This window comes from Acipenser ruthenus, chromosome 20 (genome assembly GCF_902713425.1).
Source record: "Acipenser ruthenus chromosome 20, fAciRut3.2 maternal haplotype, whole genome shotgun sequence".
In the NCBI taxonomy this organism is placed as follows: Eukaryota; Metazoa; Chordata; class Actinopteri; order Acipenseriformes; family Acipenseridae; genus Acipenser; species Acipenser ruthenus.
In genome coordinates this window covers 32,257,536-32,271,020 of record NC_081208.1, presented here as the reverse complement: position 1 = coordinate 32,271,020, position 13,485 = coordinate 32,257,536, and positions in this window count along the sequence as shown.

The window sequence follows — 13,485 nt, the reverse complement described above, 5'->3', positions numbered from 1 at the left end:
CAGTAAAACTCGTTTGGATATAAGAAACAAAGCTTCGATTCGCTCAGACTGCTGTTTCATTGTAGAACGACCATGGCACAAAACGCGCGCTAGCTTTGTGCAAATAGAATCACAGGAGCAATATCGTTGTGTCTACAAAACGAAATTAAAAACAAACCTGCAGCCCACGCCGAACACGCGTGCACGTCTACAAGCATATTGAATAACATATATTGTCTGTGCCACTACAGGTACCCGCAGGCGGAAGTCTAACGTTTGATACTTCTGTTCTACAATATGACATTTGACTTGAGTGAAGAAATAAGATTTCAAAATAAATATTCCAGCCGGGGTACGGCGGGTCTAAGTTTGATCTCAGAGCATACACGCAGCTGTATCTAAAATACGATTATCTTTTCATAATTGTGGATATATTTTAAATAAAAAAATACAGGGTTGGCAATTGAACCAAATCAAAGGATAGAGAAATGTGTTTGGGATCAATCGACTTGGATTCCAAAGAGTACAGATGTTGCTATTAGCTCTCATTTTTAATTGAGTATCTGCGCTATATATATATATATATATATATATATATATATATATATATATATATATATATATATATATATATATATATATATATATACTGTATATATTGGCACTATTCAATTATGTTCAAGTAAATTCAAGTCTTTTAGGATAAATCTATCCTCGCCTGATTTAAGCTTGTCTGCAGTAATTTCCTAATACTTTTTTGTACCCAGCTGCAACAAAGATTGTATGACAAATGCATATTGCTAACAATGTCAATTAAATCTGACTGACATTTTACAGTACAGTTTGTAGAATAAAGGATTATCAGTATAAAGTTGCGATATTTTATTCGATAGACCAAGCCATTTCAGCACCACATGTGCTGGACAGCTCCGTGGTCAGCAATATGCTGAATACATAAGAACACAAGAACATTTAAGAACAAAAGGTGGCCATTCGGCCCATCTAAGCGCGTTAGGTTCCTAACAGCTAATTGATCTCAGAACTTGGTCAAGTTGAGTCTTAATAAAGGATATAAAGGATAAAAAATATAAAGGATCCAAGTGTTTCTGCCTCAACAACACGACTAGGTAGCCCACCAAACACTCACCACTCCCTGTGTTAAGAAGTGTCTACTGGTCCTGGTTTCTGTACTGCGCGTAAAGTATTGGTTTCGGGTTAACTGTCCACACCTTTTAGATGTAAGACTTCAATCATGTCCGTCCGTGTCGTGTTACCCCCCCCCCCCCCCCCCCCCCCCCCCCCCCCCCCGATTATTTGTTCTAGGCAAAAATAGATTCCGTTCTTGAATCGTTTCTTCGTCGCTCAGTCTTTCAAATCCTTAAAGATCAGCGACTAGATGGATCTTCAGGTGGGAGGTTTAATCGCACCTGGGATTATTACACGCAGTCCTAGGCAACCCATCTTCATCAAATCTTAACTGTTTCTTTTTTTTTTTTGAGTACACATTAGACGCACCAAAAAACAAAACAAAAACAAAGAAACATTACACTTCACAGCTCTGATTTATATCTATTAAAGTGCGTTTAAATGCTTGCATAAAATATTTGTATTTATTTTTAAAATTAGATTTTACATTGTAGTCTGCAGTAATTTAATTATATTAAAATGTACAAATATTTACAGTATGTCTGATAATTTATTTATTCCGATTGAATCATATTATTCATTGATAGTAACAAACGCCAGTGTTTGCTATACAGCCAGTACAAAGGAAAGTACTCTATATAATAGCCGCTCCCTCAATGAACAGATTAATCGTTTGTTTACATAATTGATGTCATATTTAAACATGTATGAACCTCAATCAAATATAATGCACCTACAGCTCGACTCCCATACCGTGTATATATATATATATATATATATATATATATATATATATATATATATATATATATATATATATAATTTGTTTATTTAGCAGACGCCTTTATCCAAGACGACTTACAGAGACTAGGGTGTGTGAACTATGCATCAGCTGCAGAGTCACTTACAACTACGTTTCACCCGAAAGACGGAGCACAAGGGTGGTTAAGTGACTTGCTCAGGCTCACACAATGAGTCAGTGGCTGAGGTGGGATTTGAACCGGGGACCTCCTGGTTACAAGCCCTTTTCTTTAACCACTGGACCAATAGGCACTACAATGTAAATTATATTATATCATAAAATATGAAAATGTTTTTAACAAACATAGATCTTATGTAACAGATTTAACCAATAAGTGTTACAGTGCACTTGGCAATATATACTCTAGAAGCAGTGCTGCAGTATATAAATATGGGGCATTAATACACAAGGTTGCAATTACTGCCCTCACTGTATTATCATGGTACTGTATACACTGCACTCACTGCATTATCATGGTACTGTATACACTGCACTCACTGCATTATCATGGTACTGTATACACTGCACTCACTGCATTATCATGGTACTGTATATACTGCACTCACTGTATCATCATGGTAATTTATACACTGCCCTCACTGCATTATCATGGTACTGTATATACTGCACTCACTGCATTATCATGGTAATGTATACACTGCACTCATTGTATCATCATGGTACTGTATATACTGCATTCACTGTATCATCATGGTACAGTTATCTCCAGTAAGGCGTGTGTTTCCCCAAACCCGTTACACTCTCACAAGCATCGTTGGGTTTTCGTGCATGAGAGCTCTTTGGATAACATGGTTAACATAGCTCGTAAGAAAGCAGGCCCTAGTCTGTGCTGGAGGAACACGATGAAGGGATCTGCTAACACTTGAATAATACCAAGATGAACACAGTGTACAGGCAAACCCATTGAAAACATGCGCACCGCCAGGAATATCACACACCATGAATACAGTGTACAAGCAAACCCAGTGAAAACATGCGCCCCGCCAGGAATATCACACACCATGAATACAGTGTACAAGCAAACCCAGTGAAAACATGCACCCCGCCAGGAATATCACACACCATGAATACAGTGTACAAGCAAACCCAGTGAAAACATGCGCCCCGCCAGGAATATCACACACCATGAATACAGTGTACAAGCAAACCCATTGAAAACATGCGCACCGCCAGGAATATCACACACCATGAATACAGTGTACAAGCAAACCCGGTGAAAACATGCGCCCCGCCGCGAATATCACACACCATGAATACAGTGTACAAGCAAACCCGGTGAAAACATGCACACCGCCAGGAATATCACACACCATGAATACAGTGTACAAGCAAACCCAGTGAAAACATGCGCCCCGCCGCGAATATCACACACCATGAATACAGTGTACAAGCAAACCCGGTGAAAACATGCGCCCCGCCAGGAATATCACACACTATGAATACAGTGTACAAGCAAACCCATTGAAAACATGCGCCCCGCCGCGAATATCACACACCATGAATACAGTGTACAAGCAAACCCGGTGAAAACATGCGCACCGCCAGGAATATCACACACCATGAATACAGTGTACAAGCAAACCCAGTGAAAACATGTGCCCCGCCGCGAATATCACACACCATGAATACAGTGTACAAGCAAACCCGGTGAAAACATGCACACCGCCAGGAATATCACACACCATGAATACAGTGTACAAGCAAACCCAGTGAAAACATGCGCCCCGCCGCGAATATCACACACCATGAATACAGTGTACAAGCAAACCCGGTGAAAACATGCACACCGCCAGGAATATCACACACCATGAATACAGTGTACAAGCAAACCCAGTGAAAACATGCGCCCCGCCGCGAATATCACACACCATGAATACAGTGTACAAGCAAACCCGGTGAAAACATGCGCCCCGCCAGGAATATCACACACCATGAATACAGTGTACAAGCAAACCCAGTGAAAACATGCGCACCGCCAGGAATATCACACACCATGAATACAGTGTACAAGCAAACCCAGTGAAAACATGTGCCCCACCGCGAATATCACACACCATGAATACAGTGTACAAGCAAACCCAGTGAAAACATGCGCCCCGCCAGGAATATCACACACCATGAATACAGTGTACAAGCAAACCCAGTGAAAACATGCGCCCCGCCAGGAATATCACACACCATGAATACAGTGTACAAGCAAACCCATTGAAAACATGCACACCGCCAGGAATATCACACACCATGAATACAGTGTACAAGCAAACCCGGTGAAAACATGCACACCGCCAGGAATATCACACACCATGAATACAGTGTACAAGCAAACCCGGTGAAAACATGCGCCCCGCCAGGAATATCACACACCATGAATACAGTGTACAAGCAAACCCAGTGAAAACATGTGCCCCACCGCGAATATCACACACCATGAATACAGTGTACAAGCAAACCCAGTGAAAACATGCGCCCCGCCAGGAATATCACACACCATGAATACAGTGTACAAGCAAACCCGGTGAAAACATGCGCCCCGCCGCGAATATCACACACTATGAATACAGTGTACAAGCAAACCCGGTGAAAACATGCACACCGCCAGGAATATCACACACCATGAATACAGTGTACAAGCAAACCCAGTGAAAACATGCGCCCCGCCGCGAATATCACACATTGGAACGGCTTTTAATGTTTTATTATTAGTAGTAGTAGTAGTAGTAGTAGTAGTAGTCGTAGTAGTAGTGTATCACTGGCCCGTTATTTAAATCATTACAGTATATATATTGACATGTAAATCGGCAGCTAGCTGTTTCAGTGGATGCGCCGATGTAAAACAGTAATGAAAATTAGAATACTATTTTAATAAAAAGCGCATTTAGTATGACAGTAACAGAATTTCAGTTTAATAAAAAGCGCATTTAGTATGACAGTAACAGAATTTCAGTTTAATTAAAGGGTTATTATGTTATTGATTCTCAGATCATTTTACGCGTGATTACCATAATTATAAGTATCTCCTTCAGCTTTTCGTTGTACTCATTTTATCAAGCATGCAAAGCAGATTAAGTTTACAAATCTTATTATCATAAACATTTAGGTAACTTCTGAAGAACAGCACACCGGGTTTGTCCTGTGCAATTAAGACTCTTCAACTGAAGACCATTCCCTTTTCCTGGGACTGGATATCTGTACGTTATGGAACGACCACGTTTATTCTCATGTATTACACCTTAGCAAATACATGCTTGCTATCATTTTAATGTGTGCATTTTGAACTTAAATATACGAATAGCAATACAACACAATGCTTTCATTATTATTATTTATTTTAATTAAATATTTAATTTCACAGTGGACAAGAAAGGGGTTTTATTCTGTGTTGTCATATATATTATTTTCTTCACACCGAAGAAGGCATTATTGTATTATTTTCTTAAGTCTCGTATTACAGTGTTTTGTAGGCTATTTACAAAGGATAATATTTTTGAAAAAAAAAAAAAAAGTTAGCCGGCAAAATATTTAAGTTGAAAATCTGAGACACAGCTGGACATGCGTTTTTAATACGACTGCAAGAATCCGTAATTCCATTTCTAGCCGTCCGTTTATTTGTTTTTATTAGTTTATAGGCCAGGCAACAGATTGCAGGGTTTTTAATAAAGGGGAAAATGGTCTCTTAACAACACCGTGATTTGAAACGAAGCCTTAATAATAGGTGACGTGGGTTCTGCATTTTAAATATTGCGTAATCTAGATACACATACATGAATGCCGATACGTTGATTTAATGGCAGTTTATTGATTTGTAATGAAGACGATACAAACATAACTATTTCAATGTTATAGATTAACACAGAACTCCTAGAATTATTAATAATTTCTGAGGTGTCTAATATGTAATTAACCCCCTGTTATATAACCTTTTAGAGCAAGTGGATGTTTCCTTTGATCTTTTTCTTACCACACTAAACCTAATGGCGGTCATTCGATACTACTACTAATAATAATAAGAGCTAACCCCAGTTTCTAGGGACATGCAATTATAGCCAAGATGACATACTTAGCCATGCTTTTACTCTGGGAACTTATATAAGGACAGAGCTGTGAATTAAGATGAAGAAATTCTAACAGAGCTGTGGTTTAAGATGAAGAAATTCTAACACTTTGCTACCAGCCTGGATGGAACCCAAACCAAACACCCAGACTGTCTGTATGGCAGATTATACCAATGGGAGCAGGCATAAGCTATTTATTATTATTATTATTATTATTATTATTATTATTATTATTAATAATAATAATAATAATAATAATAATAATAATAATAATAATAATAATCTCTCACTGAACCTGCAGTTTGGAAAGGCTAACCAAAGCTCTGCTGTGCTCCAGTCAGTCGTTTGTATTCGTTACGTATATCCAAGAATTTAGTTCATGAAAAATTGAAGGACCATTACAAGTAGTAGCAGGCGTATACATTATAAATGATGCAAAAAGCTCACATCCACACTATGAATCGGTCAATTGTGTCTGTCAGTACTTCTGAAGTGATTAAAGGAAATGGAGCTCAATGAGATTAGAGGGATGGGAGAAAACATGACTTCTGTCACCACTGAAGAACAAAGGCAAACTTAACGCATACATGCGCGCACACACACACATAAACACAGACACAAACACACACACACACAGACACACTGATACAGACATAGACACAGAGGCACACAGATACATACACACACACACAGACACACACCCACCCAATTCTCTCCCTACACCCCCACTCGACCTCTCTGCTCCGCCTGCACTAGAAGACTAGCTCTACCTCCGCTACGCTCCCCTGCCTCCAGAGCCCGCTCCTTCTCCACCCTTGCTCCGCAGTGGTGGAATGACCTTCCTACAGATGTCAGGACTGCCCAGTCCCTGACCACATTCCGGCGCCTCCTTAAGACTCACCTCTTCAAACAGCACCTGTAGAACTCCTCTGTTTGTATCCTGGGACACTATCACCCTTCATGTAAATGTGCTTTATTTTGCTCTTATCTGCCCCCTATTTTACTGCATTTAATCCTGTACTTCAGAATACTGTAATCTGCCAAGTGTTTAACCTGTAGTATTTTGTACTTAATCATATCCTGATGTAACTATCACTATTTAATCATATCCTGATGTAACTATCACTATTATCTGCTGTATTATTGAATTGTGGTTTGTCACACTTGAACAAAAATTATTGTATTTCTTGCTCTTATTGTATTACTTGTATTGTAACACTTGAATGTATTTGTATTTGCTTGCGATTGTAAGTCGCCCTGGATAAGGGCGTCTGCTAAGAAATAAATAATAATAATAATAATAATACTTGTACAGGATAAATATTACAACCTCTAATCCTGTGAAATATAATATAATAGTGTTTAACCTGTAGTACTTTGTATTTAATCACATCCTGATGTAACTATCACTATTTAATCATATCCTGATGTAACTATCACTATTATCTGCTGTATTATTGAATTGTGTCACACTTGTACTTTTCTTGAACAAAAGTTATTGTATTTCTTGCTCTTATTGTATTACTTGTATTGTAACACTTGAAATGTATTTGCTTACGATTGTAAGTCGCCCTGGATAAGGGTGTCTGCTAAGAAATAAATAATAATAATAATAATAATAATAATAATAATAATAATAATAATAATCTGAGCTTTGAGGTTAAATACGCTTACCCTTTAAGGCGTTTCCCTTCTGACAGTTACATGTATGCTCTAATTTTCTCCAAGGGCATGAGTGGATTTGTCTGGGTTTTCAGCTCAGTGTAAATATATCCATGCCGTGTTTTAGCACACATGTTCTTTTAGGACTAATTTCAAATATTTCTTGTTTGTTTGTTTGTCTGTATTAAAGAAAACAGTTAAAGTGATGTAAAAATGCCACTCTGATGTATGAAGCTTCAATGAGCAGCACTCGAGAATGAGTCTTACTGAGATTTGTTTGGTACTTTACTAACTTTATTACTTTATAAATAATGTAATCCTGCAACACAATTAGCAGATGGACACTTCTTCAACAGTGAGCCTGTGATGTGCCTGAGCACTGCCCATGAGGCTGCTCAACACTGCTGAAGCCACGAAACTGAACAAGCCATTCATTACAGTACCATATCAGTGCTTTACTTTAGAGGAGCTGTGAACGATATATATATATATATATATATATATATATATATATATATATATATATATATATATATATATATATATATATATATATATATATATTTATATATATATATGGGTCACCCTGAAGATACAGTGAAAATGACACTGAGGCTAACCAAGGGCAAGTACAATCCATTTTACAACATTAGTTGCTGTATACTTTGCGTACCATCAGGATCAAACGTGTAGCGTAAGCACACTTCACCTGAGTCACTATCCCGTCAATTACAGTCCGAGCCACTTCACAGTGAATCTCCCAAGGAAGCTAATGTACTGAGTGGTGTATCAGTGTTCTATTGATTGTTTTATGACTGATCACCACTCCACAGCTGGAGCGAAACAGTGTGCCAGCATGCCTTGGTTATACTGAGATCTAAATGGGTGCGCAAGGTTCTGTACAGTATATGTCTTTGCTTTATTTAAGGAATGAACTGCACTTTAATGTGTGTGAGTTCCAGTGTGTTTGCATTGCTCTGCTCATTATGTACATGCAGGTAAACCAGCAACACAGTGAGCTGGAGTGAGACCCAAGTTAAAGCACACTCAATAGGAAGAGCTTACAAGTGATAATACTGGAGTAGACTCATCTCAAAGCTCACCATGATAACCCTGCACTGTAAAAATGCATTTCCCACACCAGGAGTTTCATTTGCATTTACTATAGTTTACACCGTGCTAGCCTGTGCCTTTATCCCATTTGCTCAGGTATACCACAGTACTCTTTTAGAAGGGAACTTGGTGAAGTCTCTTTGAATCCCAGATCCTGGCTACATGCCTCTGCATCATGATTCTAAACAACCCTGAGCTCAGGAGTCTCGTCTCTTCCCCAAGGATCCTGGCAGCTCCTGTTAATTGCTGTCACTCAGCGGACAGGCCTAACCAATAATGAAACAAGCTGTTTTTAATTATTCACAATTCCAGTCTTGTGTCAGTTCCAAGAGTTACAGGGAAATGAGCTGGACAGGCTGTTCATGCCTCTCACGCAAACAAGCCAACCATCTAGGTCTTAACCACTAGGGTCTCATTTCACAATAATCCAGTGACCCAGCTCCAGCTCCCCCTCTGGCTCCATGCTCCAGAGCGCTCCAGTGACCCAGCTCCAGCTCCACTCTGGTTCCATGCTCCAGAGTGCTCCAGTGACCCAGCTCCAGCTCCACTCTGGCTCCATGCTCCAGAGTGCTCCAGTGACCCAGCTCCACTCTGGCTCCATGCTCCAGAGTGCTCCAGTGACCCAGATCCAGCTCCGCTCTGGCTCCATGCTCCAGAGCGCTCCAGTGACCCAGCTCCAGCTCCCCCCCCGGCTCCATGCTCCAGAGCGCTCCAGTGACCCACCTCCAGCTCCGCTCCAGCTCCATGCTCCAGAGCACTCCAGTGACCCAGCTCCAGCTCCGCTCCAGCTCCATGCTCCAGAGTGCTCCAGTGACCCAGCTCCAGCTCCATGCTCCAGAGCACTCCAGTGACCCAGCTCCAGCCCCGCTCTGGCTCCATGCTCCAGAGTGCTCCAGTGACCCAGCTCCAGCTCCATGCTCCAGAGCACTCCAGTGACCCAGCTCCAGCTCCGCTCTGGCTCCATGCTCCAGAGTGCTCCAGTGACCCAGCTCCGCTCTGGCTCCAGAGCACTCCAGTGACCCAGCTCCAGCTCCGCTCTAGCTCCATGCTCCAGAGTGCTCCAGTGACCCAGCTGCAGCTCCGCTCCGGCTCCATGCTCCAGAGCGCTATGTGACCCAGCTCCAGCTCCATGCTCCAGAGTGCTCCAGTGACCCAGCTCCAGCTCCACGCTCCAGAGCGCTATGTGACCCAGCTCCAGCTCCGCTCCAGCTCCATGCTCCAGAGTGCTCCAGTGACCCAGCTCCAGCTCCATGCTCCAGAGCACTCCAGTGACCCAGCTCCAGCTCCGCTCTAGCTCCATGCTCCAGAGTGCTCCAGTGACCCAGCTGCAGCTCCGCTCCGGCTCCATGCTCCAGAGCACTCCAGTGACCCAGCTCCAGCTCCCCCCCCCCCGGCTCCATGCTCCAGAGCGCTATGTGACCCAGCTCCAGCTCCGCTCCAGCTCCATGCTCCAGAGTGCTCCAGTGACCCAGCTCCAGCTCCACGCTCCAGAGCGCTATGTGACCCAGCTCCAGCTCCGCTCTAGCTCCATGCTCCAGAGTGCTCCAGTGACCCAGCTGCAGCTCCGCTCCGGCTCCATGCTCCAGAGCACTCCAGTGACCCAGCTCCAGCTCCCCCCCCCCCGGCTCCATGCTCCAGAGCGCTATGTGACCCAGCTCCAGCTCCGCTCCAGCTCCATGCTCCAGAGTGCTCCAGTGACCCAGCTCCAGCTCCACGCTCCAGAGCGCTATGTGACCCAGCTCCAGCTCCGCTCCAGCTCCATGCTCCAGAGTGCTCCAGTGACCCAGCTCCAGCTCCATGCTCCAGAGCACTCCAGTGACCCAGCTCCAGCTCCATGCTCCAGAGCACTCCAGTGACCCAGCTCCAGCTCCATGCTCCAGAGCACTCCAGTGACCCAGCTCCAGCTCCACGCTCCAGAGCACTCCAGTGACCCAGCTCCAGCTCTGCTCCAGCTCCATGCACCAGAGTGCTCCAGTGACCCAGCTCCAGCTCCAGAGCTCAGCTCAGAAAACTGGCAAGCTCTGCTCCACTCCAGGTTCTGGAGCATGGCCGGCCCTAATTCTAAGCTTGCACAGTAAGTTAAGTAACAAAACACAATTCTTCTGACTCAGTGCTTGTTGTACTAATAACACCATCTACTGTTCTTTGTTGGAACAGCAAACAAAAGAGCACTGAGGAGAATCTCTTCATTAGAAATGATAACATAAAAAATAAAAAAGGAATGATAAATGGGTGACACAGGCACACCCCTTACCAATATTGAAATAATAATACTATTGTAATATGTTTTTAAAATTAATAAATAATAATTTAAAAAAAATACTAATCGCAGAGAATGCCTAAGCCTTAGGTACTGCAGAAAATAAACCAGATTCCTTTATTCCACTGTGAGTCTCCACACAATCTGAAACAATGCAGCGTGACAGAAGTGAAGGGTTGGAGGCAGCACAGAACTATTAAAGATGAGGTGGCCTTGAGAATAGAGGTAAAAGTGGGGCTCTCGCTGTTTTGACGTTGAAAGAACAAATGCCTTGTCAGTTTATTCAGGGCCTTCTATTCATCTTTCCATTCCCTGCTCCTTGTTCAGTAATACATGAAGCTATTCTTTCTCATCAGGCACTGACACCAGAGCTCTCTATTGCATGCTTCTTTCCTTGGTGCTTCAAATAACCAGAAATGTTTAGTACTGGCATCAGCAGCAAAATGGAACCCACTTTTCTTTTCTGAATAACCCTGAATTTCCCTTAACTTTCAGAGTTTTTTTTTTAATTAATATTTTTAGGGGAAAAAAGTGGTGTTAACTCAGCACAATGGAAACTTTTTTTGTGAATATCTGAAACTACTTTTGCTTATTTTATCTCAAAGAAAGATACAAAGAAACAAAATACTGTAGTGGAGGCCCAATTTTACATGCACAGTGAGTTTAAATCAGGTACAACTTATTAGGAACAAGTCAAGTGGAGTACACTTTCAGACAATGCCTTCATCCGTGTATATTTTATAATTCACTCAAGCTGTGGGGGTTTGAACTGCTGTATAGATGCCTGTCGCCAAATGCCTTCAATAGAGCAAAACCAGCCATCCAGTGGGGCAGCAATGTGTATCTTCATTAGGGCTTAGTCATGCATCAGTGTAAGTCACCTTTATTGGTGTAATCACTAAATTGGGTCATACAACAAGATTATAATTTAATTGATGCATCCATTAAAGGTCAATTATTAACCAAACCAAGCCTTCTCCCAGGTCTGTTCTCTTAAAGCAGATTATTACTCAATGCAAGGTCCAATCCTGGGTTAAGGTAACAAGATCATTTGTTGACGTGACAATCTTTGATTTGAGGGCCATAATTAAAAATGAAAATCTGTGAATCCCTTTAGTGCTTTAATTGAATTGGTCTTTTGACCTGTCCTGTCCGCAAGATGAATGTGCTCATTTTTATAAAGTCCTTTTCCAGCCTGTGGTCAGCTGGATAATGTGTCCTGTACTTGTAAACAATATGAGCTGCAAAACCTCAGCTGATTTTATAAAAGGTCTGTTTCATAAATACATACCTGCATAGATTCAGCCAACTGAAACCAACACCAAGACATCTAAAAGCACAGCTTTAATCCATCCTCCTTCTCTATGATTTCAGTATCACAGCCATCATCAGACATTGTATACGATTCCTGCATCATCAGCCATTGAATACGATTCCTGCATCATCAGCCAATGAATACGATTCCTGCATCATCAGCCATTGAATACGATTCCTGCATCATCAGCCAATGAATACGATTCCTGCATCATCAGCCATTGTATACGATTCCTGCATCATCAGCCATTGTATACGATTCCTGCATCATCAGCCAATGAATACGATTCCTGCATCATCAGCCATTGTATACGATTCCTGCATCATCAGCCATTGTATACGATTCCTGCATCATCAGCCATTGTATACGATTCCTGCATCATCAGCCAATGAATACGATTCCTGCATCATCAGCCATTGTATACAATTCCTGCATCATCAGCCATTGAATACGATTCCTGCATCATCAGCCATTGTATACGATTCCTGCATCATCAGCCATTGTATACGATTCCTGCATCATCAGCCAATGAATACGATTCCTGCATCATCAGACATTGTATACGATTCCTGCATCATCAGCCATTGTATACGATTCCTGCATCATCAGCCAATGAATATGATTCCTGCATCATCAGCCATTGTATACGATTCCTGCATCATCAGCCATTGTATACGATTCCTGCATCATCAGCCATTGAATACGATTCCTGCATCATCAGCCTTTGAATACGATTCCTGCATCATCAGCCATTGTATACGATTCCTGCATCATCAGCCATTGAATACGATTCCTGCATCATCAGCCATTGTATACGATTCCTGCATCATCAGCCATTGTATACGATTCCTGCATTATCAGCCATTGTATACGATTCCTGCATCATCAGCCATTGTATACAATTCCTGCATTATCAGCCATTGTTAGAGCGTTCCTGAAATGTGACAGGACCAGCACAAAGCAATGCTGACAATAACACGTCTGGAGCTCCGGTTTTACTATAGAAACATACAGGCTGTTTCGCTGCTCACACAGGAACGACCTGCCTCTAACATCTGGACAGATGGCATTGAAAATACTGTTCATCCCAATAGGGCTTCACCCAGCAAGAGACAGCACCTGGGCCAGTCAGGGT